Source organism: Lagenorhynchus albirostris, chromosome 2 (assembly GCF_949774975.1).
Source record: "Lagenorhynchus albirostris chromosome 2, mLagAlb1.1, whole genome shotgun sequence".
Lineage (NCBI taxonomy): Eukaryota > Metazoa > Chordata > Mammalia > Artiodactyla > Delphinidae > Lagenorhynchus > Lagenorhynchus albirostris.
The window spans coordinates 154,184,059-154,200,555 of NC_083096.1; positions in this window are offsets into that span (position 1 = coordinate 154,184,059).

The window sequence follows — 16,497 nt, forward strand, 5'->3', positions numbered from 1 at the left end:
ACTGAGCTTCTACTGGTTCATTTTCATTCTTGTTCAGTAGGATGAAGGCACTGCTTTGATATTTGTAAATTTAAGATTTATAGTAAAACTTTAAAAACAAACACCAAAATGAAGAGACAAGAAATGTTGGATGTTTCTTAACATTTCTTTTAAATATTTTATTTTTTTAATTAATTTATTTATTTTTTGGTTGCATTGGGTCTTCATTGCTGCGTACAGGCTTTCTCTAGTTGTGTCAAGCAGGGGCTACTCTTAGTCGCGGTGCACGGGCTTCTCACTGTGGTGGCTTCTCTTGTTGTGGAGCACGGGCTCTAGATGCACGGGCTTCAGTACTTGTGGCATGCGGGCTTCAGTAGTTGCAGCACGCAGGCTCAGTAGTTGTGGCACACGGGCTTATTACTCCACAGCATGTAGGATCTTCCCGGACCAGGAACTCGTGTCTCCTGCATTGGCAGGTGGATTCTTAACCACTGCGTCACCAGGAAAGTCCCTCTTTTAAATATTTTAAATGTAAATCTTCCTTTCCGGGGAGAAAGAAGAAAGAAGAAATAGCAATAATAATCCATCACAGCCTGGGATATCGTTTATTGCTGTGTCCAAATCTGAAGAGCCTAGAATATTTATTAACATGCAAGAATCAGTACAAAATAAGACTAATAATTTGCATTTCTAGAATAAAAAGCAAATTGATAGTCTTGTGCTTCAGGTTATTATGGACGGGGTAATTCTGATCAATCCTCTTTTTGAGGAATAGAAAAGTTGGACAAAAGTTGGACAAAGTAGAATCATTTAAAAATCATTCTACTTAACAAGTGAATGGGTTTAAAATGTGTCCAATTATTGATGACATGCCTCTTTTCAAGAGGTAGAGCCCAATTCCCCCTCCTATGAGTGTGGATTGGACTTTGTGGCTTGTTTTTAATGAATAAAATAGAGTGTAAGTGACTGTGAACAGCTGGGCCATTAAAGAGATTGCAGTCTCCTCCTGCTCTCACTCTGGGAGAAGTCAACTGCCATGTTATGAGGACACTCAAGCATCCCTAGGGAGAGGTGTACGCGGTGAAGAAACTGAGGCTTCCTGTCAACAACCAGCACCATCTCACCAGGTGTGAGTGCATTTGGAAGTGGGTCCTCCAGCCCCAGTCAAGCTTTCAGATGACTGCAGCCCTGGCTACCAGCTTTACCGCAACCTCATGAGAAACCCTGAGCCAGGACCACTCAGCTAAGCCAATCCTGGATCCTGACTCTCAGAACCTGTGTAAGATAATAAATGTTTATTATTTTAAGCTGCTAAGTTTAGCAATTATTTGTTATTTGGCAATCAATAACTAGCACAAAGGCAGTGGAGTGGTAATAAGTTAGTGAAGAGTTACCAAGACTGGGCCAAGACTCTTGGGAATGTAGAGGTTCAGGGAGGTGAGCTTACATTTGGGGCTGCTTTTCCCCTGAGGGGGAGGCTTAGAAGCTGAGTAGTACTTCCACAAATTTGCAGGGTAAGAGGGACAGGATTTGGAGTCAAGGACCATCAAGGAGGGCTCCTTGGTGAACACCCCTCCCTTTGAGTTAGGACACTAAAAGGCTAACCTCTGGGAGTATGGAAGGACAAATGGGAAGTAGATAGATCTTAATAAAGAATGCACCTCAGGGACTTCCCGGGCGGTCCAGTGGGTAAGACTCCATGTTCCCAATGCAGGGGGCCCGGGTTCGATTCCTGGTCAGAGAACTAAGATCCCGCATGTCACAGGGTGCAGCCAAAAAAAAAAAAAATTCACCTCCACTCCCGTACCATCACAATCCCTGAAATTGTACTAAGGCGATCCCGGATTGCAAATTTCTCCAGGTGCTGGGCAAAAACAAAAAAGTAAGTCCTCTCTGGATTTACTCTCTGGAGGAAGCTAACACTACCCTCAGCCTGAAATTCCTCCAAGGAATTTTCCAAATACAGTGACTGTCCAGCACATGCATGAGTGCACACACAAACACACAACAAGCACATGAGGAGTTAACTTTCTACATTCAAAGATATAAAAGGCAAGCTTGAATTTCAGCAGAGAACCAGAAACTAGAGAGAATGATAAGGAAAGTGTTATGGGTTGCATTGTGTCCCCCACAAAAGATGTGTTGAAGTCCTAACCCCCAATACCTCAGAATGTGACCTGATTTGGAAATAGGGTCAGTGTAGATGTAATTAGAAGTTTAGATGAGGTCGTACTGGAGTAGGGTGGGTCCCTAATCCAAGATGACTGGTGTCCTTACAAAAAGATGATGTGAAAACACACAGGGAGAGAATCCATGTGATGATGGAGGCAGAGATTGGAGCGATGCAGCCACAAGCCAAGGAACACCAAGGAGAGCCGGCAATGACCCGAATGGAGGTGTGGACCAGATTCTCCCCCAGAGCCTCCAGAAGGAACCAACCTTGCTGACACCTTGATTTCAGACTTTTAGCCTCTAGAACTATGAGCGAATTCGTTGCTGTTGTTTTAAGCCACGCAGTTTGTGGACCTCTGTTCCTGCAGCCCTAAGAAACGAATACAGAGAATCAAGTTGAAAGATACAATGACTCAAAGTAAAAACTCAGTGGATGACAGTTAGTGAGCTAGAAGACTGGTCAGAAAAAAGTACCCAGAATCAGTCACAGAGAGACAAAGGGATGGGAAATACAAAACAGAGAGTAAAAGACCGTCAGGGAAGAACTCTAACCTCACAGTGGACGGCAGGTAACAACACTGCCACAACTCCACAGAGGCTGAGCAAGGCGAGCTATTACTCATAGCACAGCAATGGCAGGACTATCAGTATAATGGTGCCCGTTCCCTTGCCTCCAAGTCCCACACGGGTGACGTGATGCGCCCGGATAGAGGCTGCACACGAAATATGGGTTGTGCCACAGCTACACCGGAGGAAACCAGAGCCAAGGGCCCAGCCTTTTTTTTTTTTTTTTTTTTTCGGCGCTACGCGGGCCTCTCACTGTTGTGGCCTCTCCCGTTGCGGAGCACAGGCTGCGGACACGCAGGCTCAGCGGCCATGGCTCATGGGCCCAGCCGCTCCGCGGCATGTGGGATCTTCCCGGACCGGGGCACGAACCCGTGTCCCCTGCATCTGCAGGCGGACGCTCAACCACTGCGCCACCAGGGAAGCCCCCTTTTTTTTTTTTAAAGATTTTTTTGATGTGGACCATTTCTAAAGTCTTTATTGAATTTGTTACAATATTGCTTCTGTTTTATGTTTTGTTGTTTTGGCCACAAGGCATGTGGAATCCTAGCTCCCTGACCAGGGATTGAACCAGCAGCCCCTGCACTGGAAGGTGAAGTCTTAACCACCAGACTGCCAGGGAAGTCACTCGAGGCTTTTTTTTTTTTTTAATTCAAGTGAAGTTGCTGTACAATATTATATAAGTTACAGGTGTACAATATAGTGATTCTCAATTTTTAAAGTTATGCTCCATTTATAGTTATTATAAAACATTGGCTATATTCCCCATTTTGTACAGTATATCCTTGTAGCTTATTTTATACCTAATAGTTATATACTTTAATCCCCAATCCCTATCTTGCCCCTCTCCTCACCCCTCTCCTGACTGATAATCACTAGTTTGTTCTCTGTATCTGTGAGTCTGCATCTTTTTTGTTATATTCACTAGTTTGTTGTATTTTTTAGATTCCACATATAAGTGATAACATACAGTACTTGTCTCTCTCTTTTTTCTTTTTTTTGGCCACGCCGTGTAGATCTTACTTCTCTGACCAGGCATCGAACCCATGCCCCCTGCAATGGAAGCACGGAGCCCTAACCACTGGACTGCCAGGGAAGTCCCCCAGTATTTGTCTTCCTCTGTCTGACTTATTTCACTTAGCATAATGTCCTCCAAGTCCATCCATGTTGCTATAAATGGCAAAATTTTGTTCTTTTTAATGGCTGAGTAGTAGTCCATTGTATATATGTACCACATCTTCTTTATCCATTGCTCTGTTGATGGACACTTAGGTTGTTTCCATATCTAGGCAATTGTAAATAATGCTGCTATAACATTGGGGTGCATGTATCTTTTCGAATTCGTGTTTTTGTTTATCTTCAGATATATACCCAGGATTGAATTGCTGGGTCATATGGTAGTTCTATTTTTAGTTTTTTGAGAAGCCTCCATACTGTTTTCCACAGTGCCTGCAAGGGCCCAGAACATTTTGAAGCAAGAAACAAACCAGTCTCATCCTCCAGAGAGTGAATGGGTCCATCAGTCTCCTGTGGTCTCCTTGACCTGTCCCACCATCTTTGTGAAAAGCTGCAGAGACTGCTCAGTGTCAGGTAGTTTGGTTTAGCCCAGCAAGGATAGACAGGGGCTCTCAGGGCCCATGGTGGCTGCCTTTCCCAACAATCCAACCCCTCAGCCCTACACATTTTTAAATGAGTTCAAATCTTCGCATGAATAGGCCATCCTATCAGAAACTTGGATTAGACACCATCAGCAGAACCCCAATCAGCAGTGTGAGGCCAGGCTGCAGTAGTGACCTCATTCGTGCACCCCAGCATCCCTGACTCAGCCAAATGCGTAAGTCCCAGAGGGATCGGTAGGGGTTGTTTCAGATAATCTTTGAGCTTCCTTTCTTGTGCTGTAGGTGCTTGTGCTGCTTAAACTATGGCATTAATTCAAATCTAACAGGAGGTGTGGACAACCATACATGCATACAATCATACCCACTGCAACCACACAAGAGAGCTTAGACTGATCTGTTGACCTGGGACTTGTGTCATCTCTGTGGCTTGGTGGCTAAAGTAAAAGGTGGGTCTTTGATTTTTTTTTTTTTTTTGGCCACGCCATGCGGCTTGTGGGATCCTAGCCCCCCTGCAGTGGAAGTGTGGAGTCCTAACCACTGGACTGCCAGGGAATTCCCGGTGGGTCTTTGATTATGGTCTTTGGAGCATGGTCTCTGTGGACAAGGTACAAGACTCATACTGCTTATATAGAACCAGGAGTCAGTGTATGCTCCCGGTTCCTAGAACTATCCTCTTTATCGGGGACCCAACAAAAGGAATGTGGCCCAAGGGGAGGGCAATTGTCAATAACTACAGAGGATGATAGGGAAGCCAGAAAGCAAACCCATCCTTAATGGAAAGACTTTAATGGCTCACTCTCCCCCACGTACAAACATACGCCTCCAAGACCTTTGTGGTGATACAGTGGGGCCAGTTTGGAACCTATACAGGCAGTGGGTTGCACCATAGCTGAGGAACTCAGGGCCAAGGGCCCGGCACGTTTCGTTGTAGCAAGCCAAAGTGGTTATTTGAACAAAAGTAAAATATACAATGAACTTTAAATTCTCCTAACTTCTTACTGAATCCTGAAACTTGGTCAAAGGATGCTTGCAAAGTTATGTGAGTTGAAGGTAAAAAAAAGATCAACAACCTTAAGCCAACTATTTAAATATGACATTCAAATTAATGACCTTCATGATTTGATTGGTAATAGAGATATTGTATGATACATACAAACCTCACATATCTGAACTGGAGAATATCAGTAGTAAAACTTCTAAAGGGATGCTCAGCTTCATTCACTGTATATATATTTTTCTATACAATTTCAATGATTTGATATACAAATGTAAGACTTTTCATGTTACCGACTCCAGTAAACAACCCTGAAATATTTTTTTTAAATCTCACACAGTATTATAATTGTTAGAAGGACTTTGAATATAATCGCTGTTACTTCAGAAGACCTAAGAGCAATTATAGCAGAAGAAAAGTTTCAGCCCTATGAATAATATGACTGCTTTTAAGAATAAATTCTCTACTGATTGAGAGGACACGTCACCTACAGATGATCAATTTAGTGGAGAAAGCGTTAGAAGAGTTTAATGTCAAATCATGGCTCAGACAAGAATATCACTTAGCTAGTGACAGCTGCATTATACGAACAATATGCCCGCAACTTCTAAAAACCAATATATGATTTGGAAATCATTAGAAGAATTTGATGAATAGGTTAGCACCTACAATTTGTATCACTTGTTAGACAGTCATATAAGATATAGTTTAGATAAATTAGACAATAAGAGGGACTATTTTTAAATTATTGTTATACATATATACAGACACATATATGTATACATTTTAATGATCATATCCACTTATTAAATATATTGACTATCACCTTTTTACATATGTCATTTCTCAGTGCAGAGATATGCCTATAAAATAAATTCTCAGAAGAGGGATTGCTGGGTCTAAGTGTAAATGTGTTTGAAATTTTGAAGGGTACTGTCAAATTGCCCTCTGTAGAGATCGTACTATTTTTGTACTCCCATCAGGAATTTACGACTACCTATTTCCTCACAGCCTCATCATGTCTGTGTTGATAAACTTTTTGATTTTTTTGTTCTTTTGATAGGTGAGAAATTTTAGCTCAATGTAATTTAAATTTGTACTTTTCTTATTATGCGTGAAGTTGGCATATTTCAATATATTTAAAAGTTGCTTGCATCTCTTTTCTTGTGAACTATGTATCGATGAGAGCCATGTCAAGCATTTTTTTAAAATCCTGAGAGCAATAGGAAGGTGCTGTAGGGTTACCTGTTGGGAATGAACATACCCAGATTTGCATTTTATAAAGTATTTTTTTAATTAATTTATTTATTTTTGGCTGTGTTGGGTCGTCGTTTCCGTGCGAGGGCTTTCTCTAGTTGCGGCAAGCAGGAGCCACTCTTCATCGCGGTGCACGGGCCTCTCACTATCGCGGCCTCTCTTTTTGCGGAGCACAGGCTCCAGACGTGCAGGCTCAGTAGTTGTGGCTCACGGGCCCAGTTGCTCCATGGCATGTGGGATCTTCCCAGATCAGGGCTCGAGCCCATGTCCCCTGCATTGGCAGGCAGATTCTCAACCGCTGAGCCATCAGGGAAGCCCCAGATTTGCATTTTAAAGCAAGCACCTCTGCAGCTCTCTCCTAATTCTTCTCCCTTCACACTATATCACTTCCCTCCAAAGAATAGTGCAAAGTTCCCAGGAATCTGGAGGGATGGAATTCTGTGCACAAAAGGAGTCCTTGGATAGGAGGAAAGGAAGGGAGGAGAAGGCAGCTGTATGATAGCTTCTATTTTCTCTGTCAAGTAGAACATTAGGTCATCTGCTGAGCATGAGCAGGGTAGAAGGGAAGACAGAAGTCTGAGAACAGTGTATCTAAACAACAAAACATAATAGAAGTGTTTAGCAGCCTTGAGGCTGGTGACTATGAATTTACAGTGTCACTTATATGGCCGGTTGTTTGTGTTCTTCAGCAGTGCTGAGCAGCCTGGATGCAGGCACAAAGGAGATGGGCAGTTAGGTTCATCTAGAGTTTGGAGTTTTGTTAGGCAAGTGCTGAGGGCAATTGTGTTCAGGATGTTTGCAGGAAGTGATTAAAACAATAGAACGTGATTCCAAAAAAAAACAATGGAACGTGAAACTTAAGTTGGGTAAAGAGCAAAATAAAAGGCAGATAAGAGTTGATGGATAGGGAGAAATTGGAAGGTTCAGTGGACTGGATATCTTTTTTTTTTTTAATTTTTTGGGGGTTGCTTTTTTGTTTAAAGTTTGTTTATTTATTTATTTATTTTTGGCTGTGTTGGGTCTTCGTTGCTGCACACAGGTTTTCTCTAGTTGCGGCGAGCGGGAGCTACTCTTCGTTGCGGTGCGCAGGCTTCTCATCACTGTGGCTTCTCTTGTTGTGAAGCACGGGCCCTAGGTGCACAGGCTTCAGTAGTTGTGGTGCATGGGCTTCAGTAGTTGTGGCACACGGCCTCAGTAGTTGTGGCTTGTGGGCTCTAGAGCACAGGCTCAGTAGTTGTGGTGCACGGGCTTAGTTGTTCTGCGGCATATGGGATCTTCCTGGACCAGGGCTCGAACCTGTATCCCCTGCATTGGTAGACGGATTCCCAACCACTGCGCCACCAAGGAAGTCCCAAAAGATACCATTTAAACCATTTTTAGGTGTACGGTTCAGTGGCATTAAGTGTATTCATAATGTTTTCCAACCATCACTGCCAACCATCTCCAGAACGTTTTCAGCATCCCACAGTGAAACTCCATACCCATTAAAAAAAATAACTCCTGGGACTTCCCTGGTGGCACAGTGGTTAAGAATCCGCCTGCCAATGCAGGGGACATGGGTTCGAGCCCTGGCCCAGGAAGACCCCACATGCCGCGGAGAAACTAAACCCATGTACCACAACGACTGAGCCTGTGCTCTAGAGCCCACGAGCCACAACTACTGAGCCTGCGAGCCACAACTACTGAAGCCCACGCACCTAGAGCCTGTGCTCAGCAACAAGAGAAGCCACTGTGATGAGAAGCCCACACACTGCAACAAAGAGTAGCCCCTGCTCGCTGCAACTAGAGAAAGCCTGTGTGCAGCAACAAAGACCCAACGCAGCCATAAATAAATAAATAAATAAATTAGTTAATTAACTTAAAAAAAACAGAAAAACTCCCCTCTCCCCCACCTCCTGGAAACCACTATTTTACTTTCTGTCTCTATGAGTTTGACTACTCTAGATATCTCATATAAGTGGAATCACAATATCTGTCCTTTTGTGCCTAGCTTTAATTAAGCATAAGGTCTTCAAGGTTTGTCCATGTTGTAGCATGTGTCAGAATTTCCTTCCCACACAAGAGGGAAGAGATATGGAAACATATGTATATGTATAACTGATTCACTTTGTTATAAAGCAGAAACTAACACACCATTGTAAAGCAATTATAATCCAATAAAGATGTAAAAAAAATGTAAACATTACTATTAAAAATAATAACGTTTACATTATTGTTATTATAATGTAATATAATACATTACACTATAATAATACTGTCTCTGTCTCAACAGAGACACCCTGACAAGATTCAAAGTTTTCAAACATCATACAACTTAAACATGTGTATCTCATTGCCAGACCACACCATCTATAGTATACTGTCAGTTAATGTATTTATCTTACTATATTTTCACCTTTTCCTTTTATAATTTTGAGACTAAACTATAGAAATGCTATAAACTGACCATTAAATTATTTTCGTTATACTTAAAAAAAAATTTCCTTCCCTTTAAAGGCTGAATAATAGTCTATTGTATGTATACTGCACAGTTTGTCTATTCATCTGTTGATGGGCATTTGAATTGTTTCCACATTTTGGTTACTGTGAATAACGTGAACATTGGTGTACAAATATTTATTCAACTCACGACTTTCGATTTTTGGGACATATATCCAGTAGTGAAACTCATGGATCATATGGTATTTCTATGTTTAGTTTTTTGAGAAACTTCCTTACTGTCTTCTGCATTGGCTGCACCATTTAACATTCTTGCTGGCAATACACAAGGGTTCCAATTTCTCCACATCCTCACCAACAGTTTTTATTTTCTGTTTTTTTGATAATAGCCATTCTAATGGATGTAAGGTGGTATCTCATTGTGGTTTTGATTTTCATTTCCCTAATGATTAGTAATGTTGAACATCTTCTCATGTGCTTATTGGCCATCTATACATCTTCTTTGGAAAAATGTCTATTTAAGTCCCTTGCCCATTTCTAAATTGGTTGTTTGTTTTATTGTTGCTGAGTTTTAGGAGTTCTTTATGTATTCTGGATATTAATTCCTTGTCAGATATATGATTTGCAAATATTTTCTTACATTCTGTGGGTTGCCTTTTATCCCTTTACTCTATTGATAGTGTCCTTTGATGCACAAAAGTTTTAAATTTTGTTAATGTCCAGAAGTCCAATTGATCTATTTTTTCTTTTGTTGTCTGTGGGTTTGTTGTCATCTTGATAACTTGCTGCACAGCTTGCGGGATCTTAGTTCCCCAAGCAGGGATGGAACCCGGGCCACTGCAGTGAAAGCTCCGAGTCCTATCCACTGGACCGCCAGGGAATTCCCATCGTCTTGATAACTTTTAACTGCATTTCTAACCATTCTAACCTCCAATATGGAGGTCCTTCTCTATATAGGGTTTAATCAATATCCCCCTTCAGTTGGGCTATTCATAAAAAAGAGACCCCCTGAATTGAGAAGGTTTGTATGCTTTTCTCAGGCAGCCCAAGCTGATGGAGGTCCTGCTGTTTTCAGGCCAGTTTATGGACACTTTGCTGGCCGTGGTCAACTGGTTGTACAAGGTGGAGCCGAAGCTGGCTTGAGGGCCAGCCTGTGCACGGGGATCTCAACCTCATCATGAACCTCACAGATGCCCATAAGGTGAGGGATGAAATCTGGGCTGCGTGGAGGGCAAAGCTGTTGGGTCCTCCACCTGTATGTGCCTTTGGCTCAGGGTACCCTCCTAGGGGAGAAAGGAAGGCTCAAAATGTCTGTATCTCTGCTTGTCAGAGAGGCAGCTCCTTGCTCTGTGTGTTTAAACAAACTGTTGCCAGGGTTCTGCATCAGCCACAAAGAATTTACCAAAGTTGGTTTGATTCAGATTTGGCGATATGTAAACGTCACTTCGAGAGGTTTGCCCCACCTCCACCCCCATCCCCAATCCAATCATCCATTGGTGTCATTTGGGTCACAAAATGGATTTAATTTCAGGTGGAAAGACACCCATTTCCACTGACTCCCAAAATAAACATGAGGACTTTTTAACCACTTTGGAACCATACTCATCAATATTTAGTGTAGCCTGAGCCTGTCATGTTCAGGTGCATTACCCTCCTGCTTCAGTAGGATGGATTCTGATGAAGTGACACTTTTATCATTATCTCTGCTAACATTCTTTATCTTGAAGTCTAGTGTCTACTTGATATTAATACAGTCCCTCTAGCCTTCTTACTTTTTTATTTGCATGATATATTTCTTCCATCCATTTACTTCCAACCTGTGTTTTGTATTTACAGTGCATCTTTCATAGACAGCTTATCATTTGTTCTTGCTTTTTTTTTCTCCCTTAACTCATCTGACAATCTCTGACTTTTAATTGGAGCATTTAGTCCATTAATGGCAGGTGACCTTACCCACTGGCTGGAGATTCCCCATGAAGACAAGACTGTCTCGTTATGTCTGCATGTTTATTCTTGCCATGTAATCACACCTTCGGAGCATGATGAACTGGATTTTCCCAGCATCCTGGATGCAGTCAGGAAGGTGAGTGACGCACCTCTGAGGCCTCTCATTGGTCATTTAATGAGGCATTATAGTGCGCCTACACCAAGGCAGCCTGTGGGTCTGACATGATCATGAGATAGGAGCTCAGGACAGGATCCTGTGATCGTATTCATATCTGTGATAGGTCCTCAGATCACAAAGTGCAAAGATTACATGTATTGGTGATAACATCGGATAATCTCCACTCCTGTAGTATCTCTTATGGGAAACTTGTCCCTACTCTTTTATTATTTATTTATTTAGGTTGCCTGGCGCAGCTTGCGGGATCTCAGTTCTCTGACCAGGGATTGAACCCAGGCCATGGCAGTGAAAGCCAGGAATCCTAATCACTAGGCCACCAAGCTACTCCCTCTGCTTTTTTTTTTTTTTTAATTAATTAATTTATTTTTGGCTCCGTCGGGTCTTCGTTGCTGTGCGCCGGCTTTCTCTAGTTGCGGCGAACAGGGGCTACTCTTCGTTGGGCTGCGCGGGGCTTCTCATCGCGGTGGTTTCTCTTGTTGCGAGTACGGGCTCTAGGTGCGCGGGCTTCTGTAGTTGTGACACGTGGGCTCAGTAGTTGTGGCTCACGGGCTGTAGAGCACAGGTTCAGTAGTTGTGGCGCCCGGGCTTATTTGCTCCGTGGCATGTGGGATCTTCTTGGGCCACGGCTTGAACCCGTGTCCCCTGCATTGGCAGGCGATTCTTAACCACTGCGCCACCAGGGAAGCCCCTCCCTCTGCTCTTTTAAATTGCTGTCTCTTTTTCATATTCTATATAGAGTAGGTCTTGGCGATCATGAATTTAACCTTGTGGTTTCAGTAATGAAAGTTCATTGATTTACATTTGTGGTTGGCATGCAAGAAAGCCAGGCACACAGCAAGAGAGGAAGGCTTACTGGACACCGACACCCACATTCCAATACAGCTTTGTTCTGTTCATTGCTCCCATGCGATAGTGAGCAAGTCTTAGTGGAAGGATTCATGAAGGTTGGAGGCTACTCTTTTGTCAGAGACTAGTAAATTCACAGATATTTATTGAAATCTTAAATATGAGCCTGGGACTTCCCTGGTGGCGCCGTGGTTAAGAATCCGCCTGCCAGTGCAGGAGACACTGGTTCGAGCCCTGGTCCCGGAGGATCCCACATGCCACGGAGCAACTAATCCCGTGCGCCACAACTACTGAACCTGCGCTCTAGAGCCCACGAGCCACAACTACTGAGCCCATGTGCCACAACCACTGAAGCCCGCACACCCAGAGCCCGTGCTCTGCAACAAGAGAAGCCACTGCAATGAGAAGCCCGCGCACCGCAACGAACAGTAGACCCCGCTCACCACAACTAGAGAAAGCTCCCGTGCAGCAACGAAGACCCAATGCAGCCAAAAATAAAATAAATAAATAAGTTTGAAAAAAAGAAGAAGTAGGTAGGACGGAGTAGTCGGGAGAAAGGGGAGAGGCAGGAGAGCGGGGGTCCTGGAAGCCGAGGGAGGAGAGTGTTTCAAGAAGAAAACAGTCAGTAATTCCCCTACGTGCAAATGATAGCGGTAGAGATGTGTTTTTACCTGCCAAATTGGCAGATACTTATTTATTTACATATTTAACAATAACACCTAGTGTTGGCAAGGGTGAAAGAAAATGGGCACCCTCATACTATTTGGGCAGCAGATAATACGTAGCAAAAACCTTAAAAACTGTGTATGCTCTTTGACCCAAATATTCCGTTTCTAGAAATTTATCCTAAAGAAATCACCATGGGTGAGCACAGATTATTCGACAAGATTGTAACAGCAATGTGCATAATATTAAAAAAACATATTATATTATTCAATCATGTATACTTGGTTAAATGTTATGATAGCCATATGATGAAAAAATACCATGAAGCCAAAAAAAAAAACACATGAGAAATAATCAACGGCATGGTGAAATATTGCAATATATTGTAAGTCAATAGAGCAAGTGTGATCCTGTTGTGTTTTTTTTGCATTAAAAATGTACAGATGGGGCTTCCCTGGTGGCGCAGTGGTTGAGAGTCCGCCTGCCGATGCAGGAGACACGGGTTCGTGCCCTGGTCCGGGAAGATCCCACATGCCGCGGAGCAGCTGGGCCCGTGAGCCATGGCCGCTGAGCCTGCACGTCCGGAGCCTGTGCTCTGCCACGGGAAAGGCCACAACGGTGAGAGGCCCGTGTACCGCAAAACAAACAAACAAACAAATAAACAAAATGTACAGATGTGTTTAAGAAAAATACACCAAATATTACCAGTGATTATCTCTTGAACATGGGTTTGGTGATTTTTGTTATTTTTTTAATCTTTCTGTATTTTCAAAAGTTTCTGCAATAAGCAACCTGTTTTCATAATCAGGAAAAATAGTTTTTTTAGTGCTTTGAATAGTGTAATTATAATACGTTAATAATAGTGACAATAACCATAGCTAACATGTATTGAGTGCTTCCCGTGTGCCAGTCACTGTGCTAAGTGCTCTGTGTACATTCTCATGTAATTCCCATCACAGTCCTACAATCGTGAGCCTTACTGACAGATGAGAGACAGCCTGAGAGGTTCAGTAACTTGCCCAAGGTCACAGAGTTGCCAGGTGGCTGGGGAAGCCCTTGTTTGACACTACTTTCTCCAAGAAACCTTCCTCATTTCAGTTCCCCTCCAGTTCAGGAGTTCCAGGATCACCTGTCCCCACTTCCTCTGTCTTTCCAGGCACTTTGCTGGCCCCTCTGTCAGAGCGCATTCTGCTTTTGGAAAAGATTGTACGTTCACCTGATGGCCACCCCTGTTAGAGTGGGGGCCTCTTGGGGGTGGGGAGCTGATCCGCTTCATCTCTGGCTTGGAGCACAGCACAGAGCGCCCCCTGTGGTTGTTGCTAAACTGAATTGTGGGGTGATGCCCTTTGGACTGGCTATAACCTGCTGTTTAGGTTTATGGGAATGTGAGCCTATTGTTTAAAGATCACAGTTATTTCCACTCATCTGAAATTGAGATAAATGATCTCAGCTATTACAAGAATACTGGTACTGGGCTGCTTGCAGTCTTGCTGGGAGGCCAGCATTGTACAGTACACAACCAGAGAATTACAGGCTCTATCTGAGACCCCCCAGTGATGTGGTGTGGACTCAAAGGGGAATGCAGAGGGATGCCCAGGGACATAGACAGGGACAGTGAAAGGGGCAGGAGATTCAGAGACCCTGACAAAGTGTGACAAGGGGACACCCCTTTAACTCGGTCCCCTGCCTCTGCATGCAGTCACCAAGCCCTGTGGATTCAGCCTCCTAAACAGACTTCTCCTCTGCCTTCCACCCATTGCTACTGTCTTCCTTCCTGCCCTCCTATTACTGTACCTGCCCTGGGTCCTGACTCTAGTCTCCCTCCTTCCTACCTGGAGTCCCTTCTGCATCCAGGCTCTGGTCTTGTCTTGGGCACTTTCAATGGCTTATCTCCATTATCCTTGTGATAAAGTTCAGCATTCTTATCTCACCTTACATGTGGTGTGGAAATCTATCTGTTGGGTAAGACAGACTAGGCGTTGTTGCTAAGGCAACAGCAGATGATTATTTAAGGATTTATTTGATACTTAAATTTTTAAGTGATCTTGGAAAAACGTGAATTTTATTGGACATAATTTTAAAGTTTAATCTTGAATTTACATTAGGGCACCATTATGGTCAGGGGCCAAGAGCCCGCTTCTAGCCTTCCAAGGCCCTTTGTAGTCTGTCCCTTGTCAGTGTCTCCAGCCTCACCCTCACCTGACCATTTGCCCCCCAGGCTCTCCAGCCTCCACTGAACAGCTCACCTGCATGTGCCCACCTGCTGCAGCCCAGCTCCAGTGTTGTGTGACCTGAGGGAAGTCCCTTAACCCTTGTGTGCCTCAGCCTCCTCGTCTGTTAAGTGAGGTGGGGGAGGGGCGGTTAGGTACCCACCCTATGACAACGTGTGAGCACGAAGAAATGGTACAGAACACGGCTGGCACATGGACGGTGCTCACTGTCACCTGCCACTGTTATGCTCCTTGGAGTCTCGGCCTTCGCACAAGCTATTTCCTCTGCCTGGAACATTCTCCTCCCACTGACCTTTCCTTCGACCCAACCAATTCCTTCCGGCCTTCAGAGCTCAGTCTAAGTGTCTCTTCCTCTCAGCGCGGCGCCTTAACCATAAACGAATAAATGCGGTGAGAAGGCGCCTAGGGAAGAGCAGGGTGTGCAGAACGGGGCTAGTCAATGGAGGAGTTTCCGTGAGGAGCCTTCTCTCGCAAGCCGCTGAGGGCCGTGACAATTCAGATGCGCAAAGGCTCAGGAAGGGCACCAGAGCTCCTTGACCGGCGGGAGGCGGGAAGCGGGTGCGCGTATCCCGCGCGCACCGGGGTCCGAAGGGCGCCCAGCCAGACCTAGTGGTGGCAGTGCGGCTGCTGGAGCTGCCAGGGCGGCCCGCCGGAGGCGCCAGCCGGGAGCGCGCGGAAACCAGGCGGGTGGGCGCGCCAGGAGCAGTGACGGAGCCGGCGTCAGGTGTCCGGGAAAGAGCTCCCAAAGGCGCACGCAAGGGGACTGCGGAGAAGGCACCAAGAGGCCGGCGAGGAGCTGCGGGGGCTGGGAACCCGGGCCCGGCTGCTAGCAGAGGGATGCGCCCCACTCTCGGGGCTGCCTGTCACCCACCTGAGGCGTTTCGGGTCCTGGGGCGACACTCCGCGCACCAGGTGAGGCTGCAAGGTCACTCTGCGGGCCGGACGGAGAGTTGGGATCCAGCTCTGGAAGGGCGATCAAGGACACGCCCCGCTGGAGCGCAGGGTCTGGTCTCCCCGAACCGCACCGCTACCCTGGGTACCCCGGCCGAGTCCCCGCGGCCGCCCGACAGCGTGGCCAGCGGCGGGAAGGGAGCCCAGGACGACCGCGAGGCCCCCGACGGCGGGACTGCCGACTCCTCGCCAGTCCCGCCCGCCACCCACAAGTTGGTGGTATCTCTGGGGCATCAGCCCCCGCCCCCCAGCGCCCCTTCCTGGGGCTTATGTTCCCCGGCCTTGGCCCCGCCCCTGTACCCCATTGGTCGGGTCCGGAGGGGGCGGGACCCGACGGCTGCAAGTTGGACTGAGAGAGGCCACCTCGGCCCGAGGCTCGCTGCACAGACTAAGTGTTCGCGCCTCCCGGAGTCCGGCGGGAGCTCGCCCTCCGCCTCTGAGCTGAGCTGCCTCGGCAGCAGCCGGACTGTCTAGCGCGGCGGCACAGACAGACTAGCCGACGGTCCCCGGTCCCCGGAGGAGCCCTTGCCCGAGGAGGTGCTGCCGCATCCGACTACTCGGAGCCGCGACAGGCGCCGCGGGCCGGGCGCTCTAGGGACCGCGTTGCGTTCGCGGGCGTCCCAAGCCCGGCCCGCCGCTCGCCGTCGGGGCGGC